Below are 21,365 nucleotides of genomic sequence, written 5' to 3' on the forward strand. Positions count from 1 at the left end.
AAGCCACTTATCTGACAAAGGGTTAATCTCCATAATATACAAAGAACTCACACTGCTTAACAACAAAAAAACAAACAATCCAATCAAAAAATGGGCAGAGGACATGAACAGACATTTCTCAAAAGAAGATATGAATATGGCCAATAGACACATGAAAAGATGTTCATCATCGCTAATCATCAGGGAAATGCAAATCAAAACTACACTAAGATATCACCTTACACCCGTTAGATTGGCAAAAACATCCAAAACCAAGAGCAACAAATGTTGGAGAGGTTGTGGAGAAAAAGGAACCCTCATACACTGTTGGTGGGAATGCAAACTGGTACAGCCACTATGGAAAACAGTATGGAGATTTCTCAAAAAGTTAAAAATAGAAATACCCTATGACCCAGCCATCCCATTACTGGGTATCTATCCTAAGAACCTGATATCAGAAATCTCAAGAGTCCGTTGCACCCCTATGTTCATCGCAGCATTATTTACAATAGCCAAGATGTGGAACCAGCCTACATGCCCAGAAACTGATGATTGGATAAAGAAGATGTGGTATATATACACAATGGAATACTACTCAGCCATAAAAAAGACAAAATTGGCCCATTCACAACAACGTGGATGGACCTCGAGGGTATTATGTTAAGCGAAATAAGCCAGTCAGAGAAAGACGAACTCTATATGACTCCACTCATAGGTGGAAGTTAGTATATTGATAAGGAGATCTGATCGGTGGTTACCAGGGAAAATGGGGGGTGGGGGGAGGGCACAAAGGGGGAAGTGGTGTACCCACAACATGACTAACAAAAATGTACAACTGAAATCTCACAAGGTTGTAATCTATCATAACATTAACAAAAAATATATATATATATTTTCGCTATAAAAAAAAAATTCCTGGAACTAATGAACAATTATACCAAGATTGCATGATACAAGGTTAATATACTAAATTCAATCATTTTCATACATATCTGAAATGAACAATTGGAATTTAAAAGTAAAAACACAATGCCACTTACATTAGCATCCAAAAAATGAAATATTTAAGTATAAATATAACAAAATATGCATAAAATCTATAGAGGAAACCACAGAACTCTGATGGAAAAAATCAAAGATCTAAACAAATGGAGAGATATTCCATGTTTATGGGTAGGAAGACTTAATATTGTCAAGATGTCAGTTCTTCTTGACTTAATCTACCAATTCAATGTCATCTAAATCAAAATCCCAACAAGTTTTTGTGTGGATATCAATAAAGTAATTCTAAAGCATATATGGAAAGGAAAAAGCTCAGTGGAACAGAATAGAGAGCCCAGAAATAGACCCACATAAATAAATTTGGCTGATCTTTGACAAAGGAGCAAAGGCAGCCAAATGGAGAAAATATAATTTTTTCAAAGAATATTGCAAGAAATCTGGACATCCACAAGCAAAAAGATGAATCTCACACCCTTCACAAAATTTAGCTCAAAATAGATCACAGACCCAAATGTAAAACACAAAACTATAAAACTACTAAAAGATAAAACAGGAAAATATCTAGATGACCTTGGGTTTGGCAATGACTTTTAAAAATTTCTGCTCTGTGACAGACATTTTCAAGAGAACGAAAAGACAAGTCACAGACTAGGAGAAAATATTTACAAAAGACATGTCTGATAAAGAATTGTTATGCAAAATATACAAAGAACTCTTGAAACTCAACAATAAGAACTCAAACATAATTTAAAAATGGGAAAAAGATCTGAACAGACCCCTAATCAAAGAAGATATACAGATGACAAATAAGCATATGAAAAGATGCTCCACATCATACATCATCAGGAGAATGCAAAATAAAATAACAATGAGATACCACTTTGCACCTTTTAGGATGGCCATAATCCAGAACACTGACAATATCAAATGCTGACAGGGTTGTGGAGCAACGGGACCTCTTATTCATTGCTGGTGGGAATACAAATGATAGTGCCATTTTGGAAGACAGTTTGGCATCTCTTACAAAACTAAACATACTCTTACCACGTGATTCAGCAATCACATTCCTTGTTATTTACCTAAAAAAGCTGAAAACTTATGTCCACACAAAAATCTATACATGGACATTTATAGAAGCTGTATTCATAATTGCCAAAACTTGGAAGCAACCAAGATGTTTTTCACAAGGTAAATGAATTAAAAAACTGAGGTGTATTCAGACAATGAAATTTTATTCAGCACTAAAAAGAAATAAGCTATCAAGCCATGAAAAGACATGGAGGAAACAAATGCATATTACTAAGTGAAAGAAGCCAATCTGAAAAGGCTACATACTATATAATTCCAACTGTATGATATTCTGGAAGAGGCAAAACTACAAAGACAGTAAAAGGATCAGTGGTGGTTACGGGTTTTGGGGGAAGGAGGGATGAACAGGCAGAGCACAGAGGATTTTTATGGCAGTGAAACTACTCTGTACGATACTACAATTATGGGTACATGTCATCATACACTGTCCAAATCCATAGAATGTACAATGCCAAGAGTGAAGCCTAATGTAAATGAAGAGCTTTGGATAATGATAACATGTCAATGTAGGCTCATCAATTGTAACAAATGTACCATTCTGGTAGAGGATGCTGATAATGGGGCATGCTATGCATGTGTGGAGGCCGGAGGCATATGGGAAATCTCTGTACCTTCTGCCCAATATTGCTGTGACCCTGAAACTGCTCTAAAAAATAAAGCCCATCAAAGAAAATCATACGAAAATAAGAGAAGAGGAAATACTTTCCTAAGCTTATTTTTTTAATATTTACAAAAATATACACAAATTATCGTTCCCAATGATGAGACATTAAACCCCACCCCTTCCTGGATATCAGAAATGAAACAAGATGTTCACTATCACCACTTCTATTCAAAACTATCTGGAAATCCAGCCAGTGTGCTAATACAGTAAAGATAAATTAAAGTCATAAGAATTGCAATATAAAAAATAAAACAAATATTAAGCCATATCGCAGAGCTGTGTACACAGAAATTATAAATGAATCCACAAATAAATTATTAGCAATGATAGGTGAATTTGGAAAAGTTTCTAGATATAAGGTGACCAAAATAACACAATCAATTATATGTGATAACCAAAAAGTGCAAACGGCATTTTTAAAATTATACAATGTATAAAAACATCAAAAATATAATTTATCTAGGAAAAACATAATAGATGCGCAAGCCACTGTACTGAAAACGAAACAATATTGAAAAAGTAAAAGAAAGTCCAAATAAATTGTGAGAATGTACTATAGCCCTGAAGTGAAAGATTCAAGATGTCCATTTTTTCCCAAATTAATTTAATATTACTCTGATAAATCACAGCTGAGTATTTTGCGTAATTGACAAACTAATACTAAAATTTATGTAGAAATGTAAACAGCTAAGAGTAGTCAAAACCATATTAAAGAAGCAGGACAAATTTGGAAGACTTATACAGCCAGATATCAAGACTTGTCATCAAGCTTTACAGCACCAACTGGCAACAACACAAACTTCATCAAGCTGCTACACATGATTTTTGCTCTTCTCATATCTTGGCGTCAGTAGAGGATTGAAACCACACTGTGAACATGGGAACTTCAAGAGCACTGAGGTCAGTGTAGGAGAAACAAATCTTACCTTGGGGATGATATAGTTTCTAAATTTAACGTCACAGGTCACTGCATGAGGCAGGTTGGTGGGGACGATGTCAGTGTATCTCTGAACCTCGTGTATCACGGCATCCATGTAGGGCATGTGGCTCCTGTCCTGCATGCTGGGGCTCCGGTGTCTACCAATCACACGGTCAATTTCTTCCTGAACTTTAGCTGGTAAGACACAAGGAAGACTGACAGAAAAAGAAGAGAAGAATGCATAGCACATTTGCATTCCAACTCAGGGTTACATGAAGCACTATGAAGGTGTCCCAACAGCATTATAAACATAAGTTATATGCCCAGAAGTACACCTAGACGTAGAGTTGCCACCATATAGATGCATACAACTCTCATACAAGCCAGGCGTTGAGATACATTTGCGCACACCTATACAGGATAATCAATACAAGCAGAAATGATGAAATGCTTCAAAATATAAGTATACTATTTAACTTAAGAAATTACTGTCCTTGCAGAAAGAAAAGCAGGAATCAAGTATCAATTTCATATAATATATGATGTTTTAAAAACCAAATTCTACTAACTGATGTATACATGTGTATGGTTTGTGTGACTATATGTGTGCTGTGTGTGTGTGTGTTTCTGCAACTTGCAATGATATCTTTTCTCATCCTCACATTCCCCAAAAGTGGCCACTTTGAAACATTCTGGCAGTTTCTTCTGAAATGTATGTTTCTTATTTCTATAGTGACCATTTCTTGATTTATCCATTTTTTAGACACTGTCTAATGACTTTTTCTGGTAAGAGATGTGAGGACTTACATCTTAACCATCAGCCCATACAAAATACCTATACCTACAAACAGATGCACGCACACACTTCCCCTCACCACATTTCCCCCAATATATTTATATAACGATTTTGATCATATCAATATGCACTGTTTATATCATTAAGATTATAATAAATATTGTACAAGTAAGAAAACTATGATTATGTTTGATCTTTTGTACATTTGTGGGCTTATAAGTGCTTATTTCAATTCCTAATTTTTAGATGCCCATTTAGAGCTATTGCAAATGCTCAGGTGGATGTTTCAAACTCCCAGAAATAATTTTCTAATTACTGGAAAATCTCAAAAAATCAATCATTTCTCTTTTGTTCTTAGGGTCTCCTCATTTCTGCTTTATCCATGTGGTCCATTTTGAAATACACGTTTTCTAACCCTGGTGCCCAGCACCCTCCCTGAAACTTCCATTCTCCTCCATGAGTTCTCCTGAGTCCTGGAGCCCATGGCTTCCTCTGATTTGATTTTAGATATTTGGAAGGAGCATATCCTTCAACATCATTCTGAGAGGATAAAAACAGATGTTACTTTTTGCCAATTTATAGATCTGAAAATATCCTTTAACTATTAATACTAAGGATGATCTTTTGCTCTTGAGAATTATAATGCTATATATGACCTGATTTATGTCTGAAAGTTTTTATGAATTTCTCTTCAATCCTGGTGTTCTGAAGTGCCATGACCCTCTGCCTTGGGGCAGGTATTACTACATTCACTTTGCTGGGCATATGGTGAGAATTTTCCATCTAGATGGCAGAAGATGGAGATCTTTTCTCTGCTGCTGTTCATTCTCTGGAGTATATATCTGGCTGCTGAATTTTAGGAACAGGATGGAGAAAGGAGCTAAGGGTCTCAGAATTCAAATGGACTCCTACTTAGTCTGTTTTTTCAGCCCTGCACCTCACACTTTCCATGTCACTGCCCAGTGTCCCTGAGTGCAGGGCCTCTTAGGTTCCATTTCTGTAGAGACTAAGCCTCCCTTTCCTGTGTAGGAAAAACTGTTATCTGCTGCTACTTCTCCACAAGAGAAGTTGTGGAGGGAACCTGGGCAGGGAGAGTCTGCTGTTTTCTGCTCCATTCTTTCTATACCTTCTTTGACAATTGGTTCTTCCAATACTGAACCTACGTGGATATAGGGGCATGAATTTGCTTGTTTACCCATGATAAATCTTCCCTTTTTGACACTTATGTAATGACTTCAATCTCTCTACTGAGTTGGTTATCAGCCCTCCATCTGCTCTCTGTTTCAGAAATTTGTTAAAGACTTCATGATTGTTGTGCTCCTTCTTTCCAACTTAAACAGGAGTAACTCTCATTTGTAGCTATTCATCATTTCAATGAGATTCTGACCCAGAAAAACATAATGTATCTAGCTAATCTGCTATGCAGAACCAGACTCTATTTGAAGATAAATTTTTTAAGAAAGTTGTTCATAAAAGATAAAACTATTGACCTGAAAAGAAATTCTTATGGTAAACAACATTTTTCTGGACTCAGACTTCTGAAATGATAAAATTCCTTTAGAAGGGTGACATCAGTACAAGACAATAAAATTACAGGCCAATATCCCTGGTGAACATAGATGCAATAATTCTCAAAAAAATACTAGCAAATTGAACTTAACAGCATATTAAAAGGATCATACACTATGATCAAGTCAGATTTATCCCTAAGAGGCATGAGTGGTTCAACATACTTAAAACAATAAACATGATATGCCACATTAACAGAATGAGGGACAAAATCATCTCAATAGATGCAGAAAAAGCATTGGACAAAATTCAACATCCTTTCACGATAAAAACTCTCAACAAACTACATACAGAAGGAATGTACCTCAAAATAATAAAGGCCATATATGACAAGCCTAAAGCTAACTTCATACTCAACAGTGAAAAGCTGAAAGCTTTTCAGCTAGATCGGGAACAAGACAAGGATGCCTACTCTAACCACTTTTATTCAGTATAGTACTGGAAGTCTCAGCGAAAGCAATTTGACAAGGAAAATAAATAAAAGGCATCTATATCAGAAAGGAAGAAGTTAAATTGTCTCTATCTGCAGATGACATGATCTTATATAAAGACCTAAAGACTCCATCAAAAACTATTAGAATGAATTTTAAAAATTCAGTAAAGCAGCAGGATACAACTCAATATACAAAAATCAGTTTTGTTTCTATACATTAACAACAAACTATCTGAAAGAGAAATTAGGAAAATAATCCCATTTACAATAGAATCAAAAAGCATAAAATACTTAGCAGTAAATTTAACCAAAGAGGTAAAAGATCTGTACACTGAAAACTTTAAAACACTGATGAAAAAAATTGAAGAGGACACAATTAAGTGGAAAGATATCCCATGGTCATGGATTAGAAAAATTAATATTGTTAAAATTTCTATACTACCCAAAATGATCTACTGGTTCAATGTAATCCTTATCATATTATAATGACATGTTTCATAGACATAGAACAAGAAATCCTAAATTCATACGGAACCACAAAAGACCCTGATTAGACAAGGCGATCTTGAGAAAGAAGAATGAAGCTGGAGGTATCACACTTTCTGATTTCAAACTATATTACAAAGTTATAGTAATCAAAACAGTGTGGTACTGGCATAAAAACAGACACATAGACCCATGGAACAGAATTGAGAGCCCAGAAATAAACTCTTGCATCTACGGTCAACTCTCTTTGACAAGGGTACAAAGAATATACTATGGAGAAAGGATTGTCTCTTCAATAAATGGTGTTGGGAAAACTTGATATTCACATGCAAAAGAATGTAATTTGACCCTTATCTTACACCATTCACAAAAGTAACTTGAAGTGGATTAAAGACTTAAATGTAAAACCTCAAAAAGTAAAACTCCCAGTAGAAAATATAAGAGAAAAGCTCCTTGACATGGTCTTGGTAATGATTTTTTGATATGACAGCAAAAGCACAGGCAACAGGAGCAAAAATAAACAAATGGGACTACATCATATAAAAAGCTTCCGCACAGGAAAAGAAATGATCAATTTAATGAAAAGGCAACCTATGGAATGGGAGAAAATATTTGCAAACCATATATCTGAAAAGGGGTTAATATCCAAAATATATAGGGAACTCATACGACTCAATAGCAAATAATAATAACCACCAATAAAAAATGGGCAAAAGACCCAAATAAACATTTTTTCCAAAGAAGACATACAAATGGCCAACACATATATGAAAAAGTACTCAACATCACCAAACATCAGGGAACTGTGTATCAAAACCACAATGGGGGCCGGCCCGCCAGCCCCGTGGTGCAGCAGTTAAGTTCATATGTTCCGCTTCTCTGAGGCCCAGGGTTCACCAGTTTGGATCCTGGGTGCAGACATGACACCGCTTGGCAAAAGCCATGCTGTGGTAGGCATCCCACGTATAAACTAGAGGAAGATGGTCCCACGTATAAAGAGAGGAAGAGGATGTTAGCTCAGGGCCAGTCTTCCTCAGCAAAAAGAGGAGGATTGGCAGCAGTTAGCTCAGGGCTAATCTTCCTCAAAAAGAAAAAAAAGGTAAAATAAATAAATAAATAAAAGCAATCATAGACCTAAATGTAATAGCTAAAACTATAAAACTCTTAGAAGAAAATTTGGGGTGAATATGTGCGAGTTTGGATTAGATAATAGTTTCTTGGATATGACACCAAAAGCACAAGAAACCATAAAGAAAATAAATTGAATTTCACAAAATTAAAAACTTTTGTATTTCAAAAGACATTACCAAGAAAGGGAAAGGACAACCCACAAAACGGGAGAAAATATCTACAAATCGTATGTCTGATAAGGGATTGTATCTATAATACACCAGAACTCTTCCATCTCAGTAATTCAAAAATAATAATAGCTAAAATCAAAAATGGGCAAAGAATTGAAATAGACATTTATCCAAAAAAATGTAGAAATGGCCAATAAGCACACAAAAGAAGCTAAACATCATTAGCCATCAGGAAAATGCAAATCAAAAGCACAATAAAAGACCACTTCACACCTACTAGGATGGCTAGAATCAAAAAGATGGACAATAAGAAGCATCAGGAAGGATGTGGAGAAATTGTAACCCTCATACCCTGCTGGTGAGAATGTAAAATGCTGCAGCCACTTTCACGTCTAGGTTCTCCTCTGAGAGTTTTATATTTTTAGCTCTTACGATTAGGTCTTTGATCCAGCTATCCTTCCTCCAAAAGTTCGATATTAAACTACCACATGACCCAGCAATTCCACCACCAAGTATATACCTGAGATTAATTAAAACATATATCCACACAAAAACCTGTACACAAATGTCCACAGCAACATTATTCATAGTGGCCAAAAAACAAAAACAACCAAAATGTCCATCAACCAACGAATGGATATATAAAATGTGATTTATCCACACTGGAATATCATTCAACCATATAAAGGAATGAAGTACTGATATATGCTACAACATCAGTGAACCTTGAAAACACATTACATGAATGAAGCTAGATACCAAAGACTACATATGGCATAATGCCATTAATATGAAATGTCCAGATTAGCACATCTGTAGAGACAGAAAGTAGACTAACATTGTCTAGAACTGGGAGGTTTGGGGGGCAATGGGGGTGACTGCTAATGAACAGAAGGGTTTCTTTTCATGGTGATGAAAATGTTTAGAAATTGTGGTGGTGATTGCACAGCTCTGTGAAAATACTAAACTATTGAACTGTACTTACAATATGTGAAGGGTATGGTATGTGAATTACACTCAATAAAGATGTTACCAAAAAAATTAACTAGAGGGCCGCCCCCATAGCCGAGCGGTTAAGTTCACGCGCTCTGCTTCGGGGGCCCAGGGTTTTGCCGATTCGGATCCTGGGCACTGCTCATCAGGCCATGCTGAGGTGGCATCCCACATGCCACAACTAGAAGGACCCACAACTAAAAATACACAACTATGTACCGGGGGGGGTTGGGGAGAAAAAAGAAAAATAAAATCTTAAAAAAAAATTAACTAGACTCTAAATACTATAGTGAAGTCCAGAGGAACAATGCAGTTTTTAAGTATAGCATTTAGGAAATACCCACTGTTAACTGAAATACCAGAGAACTTAGAGCCCTGCTTAGCCCATGATTAATGGAGAAGCTTTATAACATCGAGATAATTCCTCGAAATATGTGCAAAATACCCAAGAACTTGTATAGGTGAATTCTCCTGAAAAGACATCCATACTTTTAATAAGATTTGCAAATCAATTGGACCCCAGAACGATAAAAATTATTGCCCTAGCAGCAGAGTAGGCAGAGAGTAAAAGTAATTTGTTTCTTCCCTCTTCCAGTTTCTTCAAACCATTCCATCTTCTTCACTTCATTCCAACTAGAACATATGATTTGGGCACTCCAGTACAAATCCAGGGACAATTCTTTGAAAGTCACCTTCATCAGCATCTTTGACTTCTTGCCATTTTAGCCTGCTAACTGATTTTTCATTTCTGCCCAGTGTTACAAAGTGGTTGAATAAAATACTGGTGGCCTCAGATGAAGGAATTTCCTTCTCTAAAGTTAGATCTTCTCAGCATGTTCTGGATTCTGTCTCTCTCCAGTTCAAGGAGGACTTTGTACTTGAGCTCCACTCTCATCATACAGTTCATCTTACAGAACTCCCAGGATAATTTTCCTAATAATTATTTGCATTCCACTCTTGTTGTGGCTCATACACACACTTGATCAAATCAAAGCTTTCATGTCAACCTTCAGGTTTACAGTTACTTGACAGACACCAACCCCTAACTCCATATCTGTCCAAATTCATTTTTGATTACCTTCAGTTAAGGCTTCTCTCTTCCATCCATCTAATCTGTTTGCCACCACATACCTCTGAACCTCTCATTACACCATTCTTCCTAGCTGAAATTCCCTCCTCTGTTCCTTATTGCAAATATTTGAAAATATATATTAAACCTGTGGACATGCAGGAAGCCCACCTAGGATAAACTCTTCCTTCTCACTCTCCCACAGGCTGTATGACCCAATCACATCAACCTTCACTTTATGGCTCAATATGTTATATTTTCCAACTTGTCTGCATTTCCATTTCACCTGAGGTGTACATTCTCTTTTCCCTCAGGTAGATTATTAGTACCTAACAAACAGGGTCCATGTATTCTAGTTATTTAACAATACAATTTTAAATCTTCCATGATGTTCAGTCTAGATCTATGCACACGATAGGTACCTAAAGTACTTCTCAAGCATTTCTTGACTGACCATTTAAACATTCCTACCAAGTACAGAACTAATCAATGAACAAAAAAATGCAGGCAAACAAATAACCAATCTGTCATTAACATTTTACCTGTTCCATTTTGATCAGGAAACAATCAATGAAGTCCCGAGGATTGTCAGTGTCCAGGGATTCTTGGTGTTCTTTTGTTTTCTCCAAAACGTAACTTTTCAAATAATCAAAATTTTTAAGCATTTTGTTATGACTCCCTGGGAGATAATCAATGAGAGCAGGGAGATTATTGCAGACCTTAAAGATTAAAAAAATATTAAATTAAAAATTGAAGACATATATACCATATTCCAAACCCTGGTTAAAAACCAAGGTGAATAAAAAATGGTCTTTATCCTCTGGAAGATTTTATATTGTACATATAAAATAATCCTTTATGCTGATAAAGATATTTAAGGGAGAAAACTCTGCCCCGATGATGAAAGATGATGATAATTTCCTACACTCATTCATCAACCTTATAATATTAAAGCATCTTTATGTCAATTCTCACATTCTTTTACAATAATTCTTCCCTACAACCTTGAAATATAGATTGGCATGAATTACTATGATTCACATTTTATAGATGAAGACAGAGGGCAAGGGAGCTTGGGCAACCCGACATAAAGCACAAAGCCACTCCCTGCTATTTCTACTACTATCAGGCAAGCTCAGAAATAGAATCACTATTTCATAATCGGGAGGGGTGCAAAAATGCCATGAAATTCAATTCAGCATTTTGTGAATAAAGCACCTCTGCACCAGAGCAGGTAAGTGACTTCTCTAAGATCATGTAATTTTATTTAGGCAGAGTGCAGGATGTACCAGCTCAGCACACAGGGCAAAATTGTCATGTTCATTTATGGTTCATACACCAAGAAACCAATCATTTTGTCACCCCAAGCCCAATTACCTTGTCAGCTAGGACCCCAGCTGAAGCCTCCAACACCCCCTACCCTAGTCAGCATTCCCTAGAAGCATCTGTGGTCCCAAACATTCTCCATCCTCAAAGGAGATGTTCTCTTCCTTCCTGAATTTTGATATTTTTGCCAAGGAATGTGAGGAAGAGCTCAGTAATTGCGATTGGAGGACAATCCTGTGGACAATGAAAACCTTTCAGCGAAAGACTGGATGTTCATTCAGTGCTATGGCCATGATTTGGGGCTGTCACCAGAGTAGTTTATGGAAACTGGGCTTTGGGGTTTGGTGGGAAAATGACTGGCCAGGAGCCAAAGATCGTGAATTCTAGCTCTATATTCAAGGATTTGTTTTCCTGTGTGTAAAATAAAGGGCTTGGCCATCTTTCCCAGATGTTCCCTCCATAACATTAAGCTCTGAGCAGGTCGATGGCTTTCAAACATTCACTTCACAGAAAACATTAGCAAAAATGGCACAGTAGACAGCTCCAAAAGCCCATTCTTCCATAAAAATGTCAAAAAATCATGCAAGAACCTTCCGAATCAACTTGTCAGAGCTCTATAAAACAAAAGCTTATAGCAATCAAGTGAATTCTGAACCAAGAAAATAGGAACTTAAAAGTGGTGGGAAAGCTTGGTGGTATTTTTTATTTGTCCTTGTGCCACCTCCCTCCTCAGCTTGGCAGTGGTCTGAACAAGGGCAGTTTCTTGTGTGGAACCCTGGTTCCTGGTTTCAGAGGGACCAGAGTAGACCTCACTTGCAAAGAATTGTGTTTCTCTGTTCTAATCTGTCTTGGGCAACCTGAAGGACTGACACATGCACTTGTCTTTGTTTCATCTAACTTAGAACTCAGAGTGGAAAGCAGCAGACATGACTCATAAACCTGGTAAAGTGAATGAACAACCCACAGCCACATGGGGCAAAAGTTAAGGCACACAATAGAGCACCAAAACCCTGGGAAGAAAAGCTGAGAAGAAAGCATCTTCAGTTCTTAGGGCATTCAAAAGCACCCACGTATACGGAGGAATGAAGAAAGCTATGTACATGCCCAGGGCAGGATACAGGCTAAGAAAAGACCTGAGAAGACTTTAAGCTTTCACCTCTGACTGATCCCTAGGCTCAGCGCAAGAAACAAGTGAAGACTAAGACACAGTGGAAAAACGCCTGGCTAAGAGTTGAAGGAGTGCCCCTGCCCCGAGCCAATCTGCAAGTTATTCTCCTCCCTTTCTCCCTTCCTTCCTTCCTTCCTTCCTCCCTCCCTCCCCTGCTTCCTTCCTTCCTTACTTCCTTTCCTCCTTCTTTCCTTCCTCTTCTTTTCTTTCTTTCTCACTCTATCTCTATCTCCATCTCTTTCTCTCTATCTCTCTTCTTTTTGGCTCCTCACATTCAAGGAAATCTCTGTCAAAACACCAGCTGAACACAAGCTAAAGGAACAGATATTTCAGAGACCACACATGACAAAAAAAAAGACGCTGCAAAAACAGTTTAGAAAAATCACTAAATAAACAGCTACAGCCTACAGAAGGCAAAAAAAAAAAAAAAAAAGAATCAAAAAAAGCTATAGAAGCAAAAAAAAAAAAAAAAAAAAGGAGGAGGGAGAATCTGATTTCCAGAGTTGCCACATTATAGTATCCAGAATGTCCAGTTATCAAACATTCACTTCCCAGCTTTGTCCACAAAGAATGTTGGACTTGTCAGAGAGAAGAGCATACATGATTTCTCAGGAAAAGAAGACTTTACCTCACCTGTATCCATGGAGAGCTCATAATCCTGAGGTTTTCATTAAATTTTTCCAGCAAGTTAAGAAAAGTCTGATCTGTATAATCAAAACGATTCTGGAAAATAATGGAGCAGATCACATTGCAGGGAGCACAGCCCAGGATAAAAGTGGGGTCACAGGGTGAAGCTAAAGAATTGGAAAGATTTATAAAATACCATTAACATATACATATAAAACTTTGTTGTTGATAACAAGTAATTTTAGTATCTCTAAAGCAATATCTACCTAGAAATTCCCTTATCAGCAAAAATTTCAACATGCTGGGACCGGCCTGGTGGTGTAGTGGTTAAGTTTGCACGCTCTGCTTTGGCGGCTGGGGGTTCACAGGTTCAGATCCCAGGCACGGACCTACACACTGCTCATCAAGCCATGCTGTGGCAGCATCCCACATACGAAGCAGAAGAATTGTGGCACAGAGGTTAGCTCAGTGACAGCCTTCCTCAAGCAAAAAGAGGAAGATTGGCAATGGATGTTAGCTCAGGGCCGATCTTCCGCACACACACACACACAAAATCAGCATGCTTAATATCAACATATCACTTTCCCTTAAATGTGAATTGACCATTCCATCCTAGTTTATTTAACAGTGGTTTTCCAAGTACTCCATTTCATCACTGCTTTGGTTTAGTCAATTCTGACCCAAGGTGCCTGTTATTTTGAAGAGCAAAAGAAAAAATTTTTAAGGCTTCATTTTAAAACACTTAATAATACAGTTTATCAGTGCAGAATCACATCCATCTAGTAAGCTTATAGACAATTAAACGTTGATATAGGAAGGAAGAAAATAGTTTGGGACATGGAAAATCTTTTACATACAATGAATAGTTGAAAGAACTTCACGTAGAATCAGCAGAGGGAAAGGTTAAAGAGAGAACGATTATGGGAAAAAATCAAGTTTTTGATAGAAAAAATGTAAAGAAAGCAAAAGGCACTCATGTTGTATCAGAAGAAAAATTAACACAAACGAATAAGAAGATAGATTTGTTTGCATAAAATAAAAGGAAAATTAAAAAACTTCATTACAAACTGAAATCACAGACAAAGCAAACAAAAAGTTTAAATTGATAAATGGAGTCCTTTTATTGCAATAAAACGAATTTCCTGCTCCAGGAAAGCGTCCATCCCGACCAATCAGGCCCACATTTAATTTACCTGGACAGAGCCTGCTCTCTTGTGGAATTCTGGGACATTGCTACATATAGCCACCAACAGAATGCAATATGTTATTATACATTTTTTAATTGGACCATCATTTGCGTCAATTCCATCACTTTAAAGATAGATAAATTAAAGCAGAGGAACATTTTTCCTTTTTAGTGGGCAATATTTAAATGAAATTGTTATATCCAAATGATCAATAATCTTTACATGAAAAAAAAATCCCAAATTCACATTATAGACGTAATTAAGAGTGACTTGAATCAAAAATGTTGTGAAGAAATGATAGGAAATTAAATAATAGGAAATCTGTCTAGTTAACTGCTTCTATGCCAAGCTCCTTTCAGCTGAAACACGCCAGGATACTAAGCTTTCAGAAAACCTTTTATTTTAGAAGGTAGGGGATAATTCGGGAGGGCCTTGAGATTTCTTTGTGTGTGTGTGATTCACAGCTAAAATCTCATTTTTTTAATCCTTCCTTTCACTTCATTTGAGAGAGAGAATTAAAAAGCAAGGTAATTTGGAATCCATGCTAAAGATCAGACTCATTGTGGCAAGCACTTCATAGATCAGTAGAGCTGGCATTGGGGGGTAAGTAATCACCATAAAAGTTCTAACCCAATGTCCAATTGTTTTAAAATGCACTTGGGATTTTGTTTTTATTCAGATGGTGAGGCCAACAGATCAGGAAAGGATAACCATTGCAAAGATACTTTGTTACTCACAGTGCCCAAGAGGAGGGGGCACACTTCACAGGGCCACATGGGCAAGCACCAAGGTTGGTCAAGAAGCAGAAGGAATGAGGGGAAAGCATGGTCCTGAGCCTTTATTGGGGTTTCCATGGGAAAGGAATGAGCAAGGCAGGGTAGGTATGCTGAGTAAATTTAAGATTGGATAGTGTGAATAATTTCAGGGGCTTTGGGCTGTGAGGGTGGTCCTTAGTTGTCAAGTACGTGGCCCTGGGTTGATTTAGGGCAGGGAGAATATTGGCTTGGTGTGTGAGTGTTTGATAAAGGAAACAGCTGGGGGTATGGGCTTTGGATAGGTTGGTTTGCAATTCAAAGCCATGCCCACAGACAAGGTATTTGCTCTATCTAATAATTAGCTAACCCTGGGAGGGGGTAGTTGCTCCCTGGTCTGCAAGGCCCAGGTCAAAGATGTCAAAGCACTATAAAATAGAGAAAATAGGAAACATGATTGAGATATCAATAAAAGGGAAGAGAAATATAAGGAAAGTTGAAAACAGAGCCAACTAATGGGGAAGGCAGGATAAAGAGTTATTAATGATAGTTTAAGTCTGGTTAAATAAACCATTTTATTATCTGGTATTTGTGTAATTTTCAGAATTATGCTATAGCACATATTTCTTAAAATATATAAAACAATACAGTAAGTAGGGAGCAATATTAAATAACTCAAGCTGATAGTTTAAAAATAGTTGTTTACAGATATATACCCCTATGTTCATTGTAGCACTATTCACAATATCCAAGACATGGAAACAATCCAAGTGCCCATCGACCGATGATTGGATAAAAACGATGTGGTATATATATATATATATAATAGAATACTACTCAGCCATAAAAAAAGACAAAATCATCCCATTTGCAACAACATGGATGGACCTGGAGGATATTATGCTAAGCGAAATAAGCCAGACTGAGAAAGACAAACACCGTATGATTTCACTTATGTGCAGAATATAAACAAACACACGCACAAGAAAATAGTTCAGTGGTTACCAGGGGAAGTGGGGTGGAGGGTGGGCACAGGGCGTGAAGGGGACACTTATGTGGTGACAGGCAAGAAATAATGTACAACTGAAATTTCACAATGATGTAAACTACTATGAATCTCAATTAAAAAAATAAAATAAAATTGGGGGCCGGCATGGTGGCACAGCCCTGTGTCCGCATGTTCCGCTTCTCACGGCCCTGGCTTTGCCGGTTCGGATCCCAGGTGCAGACATGCCACCGCTTGGCAAAAGCCATGCTGTGGTAGCTGTCCCACATATAAAGTAGAGGAAGATGGGCACGGATGTTAGCTCAGGGCCAGTCTTCCTCAGCAAAAAGAGGAGGATTGGCAGTAGTTAGCTCAGGGCTAATCTTCCTCAAAAAAAAAAGAAAAGAAAAGAAACAGTTTACAGTAAAATCACAGTTGAGGACAGCTGCACTAGGGGGTGCAATCAAAAAATTAAGCAATTAAAACAATAAATAACAAAATATAAATAACAAAACTGTACGCATAGGCCTTGGAAGAAACCCTCAGATATGTCAGTGAAGTTGACCATACAAATATAGGCCAATTAAGTGAAAGCACATGTTACTTATGTCATGCTGCATAAGGATGTGATGAGATCATCCCCACCATGTTCACTTGACAAGTGTTCCCTGATGAAATATTCTGGAATAGGTAACCCACATTTATGCTATAGGAAAAACATTGCTCTCTAACTCTTTCAGAAAAATGACTAAAACTATTCTTCACGATTTCTAATTTGAAAACATTGTGCAGGAAAGACTAATATTAAATGATCTTTTATACCCACTGTACGCACAATCATGAGTGTACACACACAACGAGCATAGATACATAAAAGTTCCCTTGGCTCTCTGCTTCAAACCCTCCCTCCTCCACATGAGGGCTGGTCACCATTACCCATATGAAAGATTTGGCCACCCCTAAAATACTTTCAAGGAGGTTATCAGAGAAGAGGTCAGCTTTAAGGTCAGTGATACACAGCACAGAATCACCCACCATTGGTTTTTCTCAACTCTTCCACAAGGCAGCGGGCTTCCTCTTGAACTCGGTCCTCAATGCTCCTCTTCCCCATCCCAAAATTCCGCAGAGTCATGAGGGAGAAACGCCGCATCTCCTTCCATCTCTTTCCATTGCTGAAAAGGATTCCTACCAGGAGGGGAAACAGAAACTAGGAGGGATGTCCTAGGCAAGAAGGACGAAGCTGATATTTGCCAGCATCAGGTTTGGGCAAACTCTACTGAGGAGATCTTTAAATTCCTGTTTTCCATCCTTCCCACTTCCATTACCAATGCTGAACAACTGCACACACACACACCTACCATGTCCTTTATTAACTCTTTCAGCCACTGGGAAACTGCCTCTTCCGGAAAACTCCTCTCCCAGATCAATCAGGGCTTCCTTCACTGCTTCATATCCATGCAGCACCACAGTGGGCTTCAAGCCCAAATACAGAGTGAACACAGGGCCATAGAGTTTTGAGAGCTGGGAAATGGAAAGGAAATGCAAATATTAGCAAAAGAAGTCTCAATTTTATCTATATTTTGTGCGTGATTAAGACTGTAATTATCATCATATTGTTGATATTTTTATTCTGCCAAACATAACTTCAAACATTTCTGGATCTTATACAGCCATGTGTCGCATAATGACGGGGATAAATTCTGAGAAATGCATTGTTAGGTGATTTTGTTGTTGTATGACCATCATAGAGTGTTCTTACACAAACCTAAATGGTTTAGCCTACTACATATCTAGGCTATATGGTTCTAATCTTAGGGGACCACTATGGTACATGCAGTCTGTCATTGACTTAAATGTTAAGTGGCACATGATGTAAATATGATGGAGATTGTCATAGCTGACACATACAGAGGGACTCTGATGTGCTAGGCAATGGCCCAGGTAATTGGTACTCAGATCATTGCAAGTAATCAAGTCAACACCTTTATTTTCCTGTTTTACAGATAAAGAGACTGAGGTTCAAATAATTTCCTATTTATTTCCAGAGTATCACAGCTGATAAATAGAAGACCCAAATGTCAACCCTGCTTAGTTGAACCCTGATGTCTAAGCAATTTATCAGTCCCCAATGCCCACTTTGGAGCTAGTCCCCAGCTGACTACTTCAGGATCACCTGTGAAGCTCATTCCATGAGGATTCTGACTCAGTAGTGATGAACGCTAGAAATCTATACTTTTAAGAATCACCCCAGAAAATTCTAATGCCCACCTCAGTTTGAGATCTGCTGGTATTACTAACTCAGAGAGTGAGCATCACAGGAGCAGGGCCAGGAGATGCAGCATCTCACAGAAGAACAATGTCTTCCACCCTGCAGCATTCGTAGGGTACAGAGAGCAGCTTTGTGCAGAATCCAAAAGGATTCTGTAACCACCCAGCTACTTCTAAATAATTAGTTTTTTCTTTTGTTCTCTCCTGAGGGTCCTGATCCTAAGCTATGTCCTTGACATCAGGCATCACTGGTTTCTTCGGAGAAGTTCAATTTTCATGGCTATTCTGAATAAAATGCACTGTTTATATAGTAGAGGACTTTTTAAATGAAGTCTCCATTCGCAAATCACTTCCCGTATCATTTACTTTCAGGCAAAAATCATAGCAAATGGTGGTGAAACAAAGAAAGGAAGGAACAATCTCATCTTTTGCCATTTTATTATTTTGATTCTACCATTTATAAAGACCTAAGTGTTTCTCTACTTGCAAAATGCATTAGTTATTCCAGTGTCCTTGACAATGACAGGCCAAAACAATAGTCCACAGGGAGCAGTTACTTTACAATGACATATGTTAATAGTTTTATCTTAACTTATTTTAATATATTTCATTTAAAAGTAGAGGTTAATTTACTTACCCTTTGCAAGCCAGTGGAGGAACATAAAACATACTTACATTGCTTAAGGATTTGCTGATGTCCTTAACATCTAACTGTAGGATATTTCCAATAATAGGGAGAGGAGTGGGGCCAGGTGGGAGCTTCCCTTTCCTGGAGCTCTGTTTCCAGAGTGAAAGGAGAAACCAACAGGAGAGACAGAGCCCCAGGAACACAACCAGATCCATTGTCTCTTCTTACTTAGACAACTGTGAGCCTGAAATCCAAGCTTTTATAACAGTCCCTGCTAATTCAACATGTGCCTCTTTGACTCATAAAGTGACTAATCAGCTAGGTCTACTTTAATCTCTCTTTTGAAGAGACTTTGGTTCTTTACTTTTGCTCTCCTTCTTTCCAGTGTCCCACCCCGGAGCTTCTGGTTTAACAGGTCTGGGGTGGAGCTCTGTTACTGGTAACTTTTCTTTTAATATCCCAGGTGGTTGAGAACCAGTGAAATAAATGATTTGATTAAAAAAATTCCTCAATATTCTGGATTCTCAGATTAATGACCAGTTGAGAATTTACGACTTTGGGGGAAATCCTTGTATATTAATAAAAAAGCTTATTCTTTAATGTTTATCAAACACTACTGTGAAAGATGACATGAGTGGAGCCATATTAAAATAGAGCCAGAGGAGCCATTTCACAGGAATTGCCTTGTACATCTTGTTCTCTTTATCTTCCAAACTGCACCAAACCACCAACATTCCAGGAAGTCAGTAAGGACAAGAATATCCTGTCTGCAGGAGCCAAGAACATACAATGGAGAAAGCAAAGTCCCTTCCATAAATGATGTTTGGAAAACTGGACAGCCACGTGCAAAAGAATGAAAGTAGACCATTATCTTACGCCATACACGAAAATCACCTCAAAATGAATTAAAGACTTGAATGGAAGACCTGCAACCATAAAATTTCTAGAAGAAAACATAGCAAGTACACTCTTTGACATCAGTCTTAGCAGTACCTTTTTGAATGCCATGTCTACTCAGGCAAGGGAAACAAAAGAAAAACAAATAAATGGGACTACATCACACTAAAAAGTTTCTGCACAGAGAAGGAAACCATCAGCAAAATGAAAAGACAACCCACCAACTGGGAGAAAATATTTGCAAATCATCTATCAGATAAAGGGTTAATTTCTAAAATATATAAAGAGCTCATACAACTCAACAACAACAAAAAGAAGAACCCAATGAAAAAATTGGCAGAGGCTAGGAGAAGACATTTTCCCAAAGAAGATATACAGATGGTCAACAGGCCCATGAAAGGATGTTCAACATCACTAATTATTAGGGAAATATAAGTCAAAACTACAATGAGATATCTCCTCACACCCATCAGAATGGCTATGATTAAAAAGACAAGAAATAACAAGTGTTGGAGAGGATGTCGAGAAAAGAGAACCCTCCTACTCTGCTGATCAGAGTACAAACTGGTGTAGCTACTACGGAAAATAGTATAGAGATTACTCAAGAAGTTAAAAATAGAAATACCATATGATCCAGCTATTCCACTTCTGGGTATTTATCTGAAGAACATGAGAACACTAATTCAAAATGATATATGCACCCCTATGTTTATTGCAGCATTATTCACAATAGCCAAGAGTTGGAAGCAACTCAAGTGCCCATCAACAGATGAATGGATAAAGAAGATGTGGTACATATATACAATGGAATACCACTCAGCCAGAAAAAAAAAGATGAAATCATGCCATTTGAGACAAAATAGATGGACTTTGAGGGTATTACGTTAAGCAAAATAAGTCAGGCAGAGAAAGACAAATGCCATATGTTTTCACTCATACGTGGAAGATAAACACATAGATAAGGAGAACAGATTGGTGGTCACCAGAGGGGAAGGGAGTGGAGGGAGGGAAAAAGGGGTAAAGGGGCACATATGTAGCATGATAGATGGAAATTGGACTTTTGGTAGTGAATACAATGCAGGCTATAAAGAAGCCAGAACACAATGATGTAAGCCTGAGACTTACACGGTGTTATAAACCAATGTTACCTCAATAAAATAGTAAAAAAAGAATATCCTGTCTGTAAGAACTGATGGAACTGGACTTTCCTGATGGCCAGATCGCTAA

At 37.6% G+C, this 21,365-nt stretch overlaps 1 pseudogene; it reads right to left on the minus strand.

The window, feature by feature from the left end:
* LOC106828038 (cytochrome P450 2C18-like) overlaps positions 1–19,527 on the minus strand; it is a 30,729-nt pseudogene extending 11,202 nt beyond the window's left edge.
* Positions 19,528–21,365: the final 1,838 nt, after the last annotated feature.

The sequence above is a fragment of the Equus asinus genome, chromosome 2, assembly GCF_041296235.1.
Source record: "Equus asinus isolate D_3611 breed Donkey chromosome 2, EquAss-T2T_v2, whole genome shotgun sequence".
Lineage (NCBI taxonomy): Eukaryota > Metazoa > Chordata > Mammalia > Perissodactyla > Equidae > Equus > Equus asinus.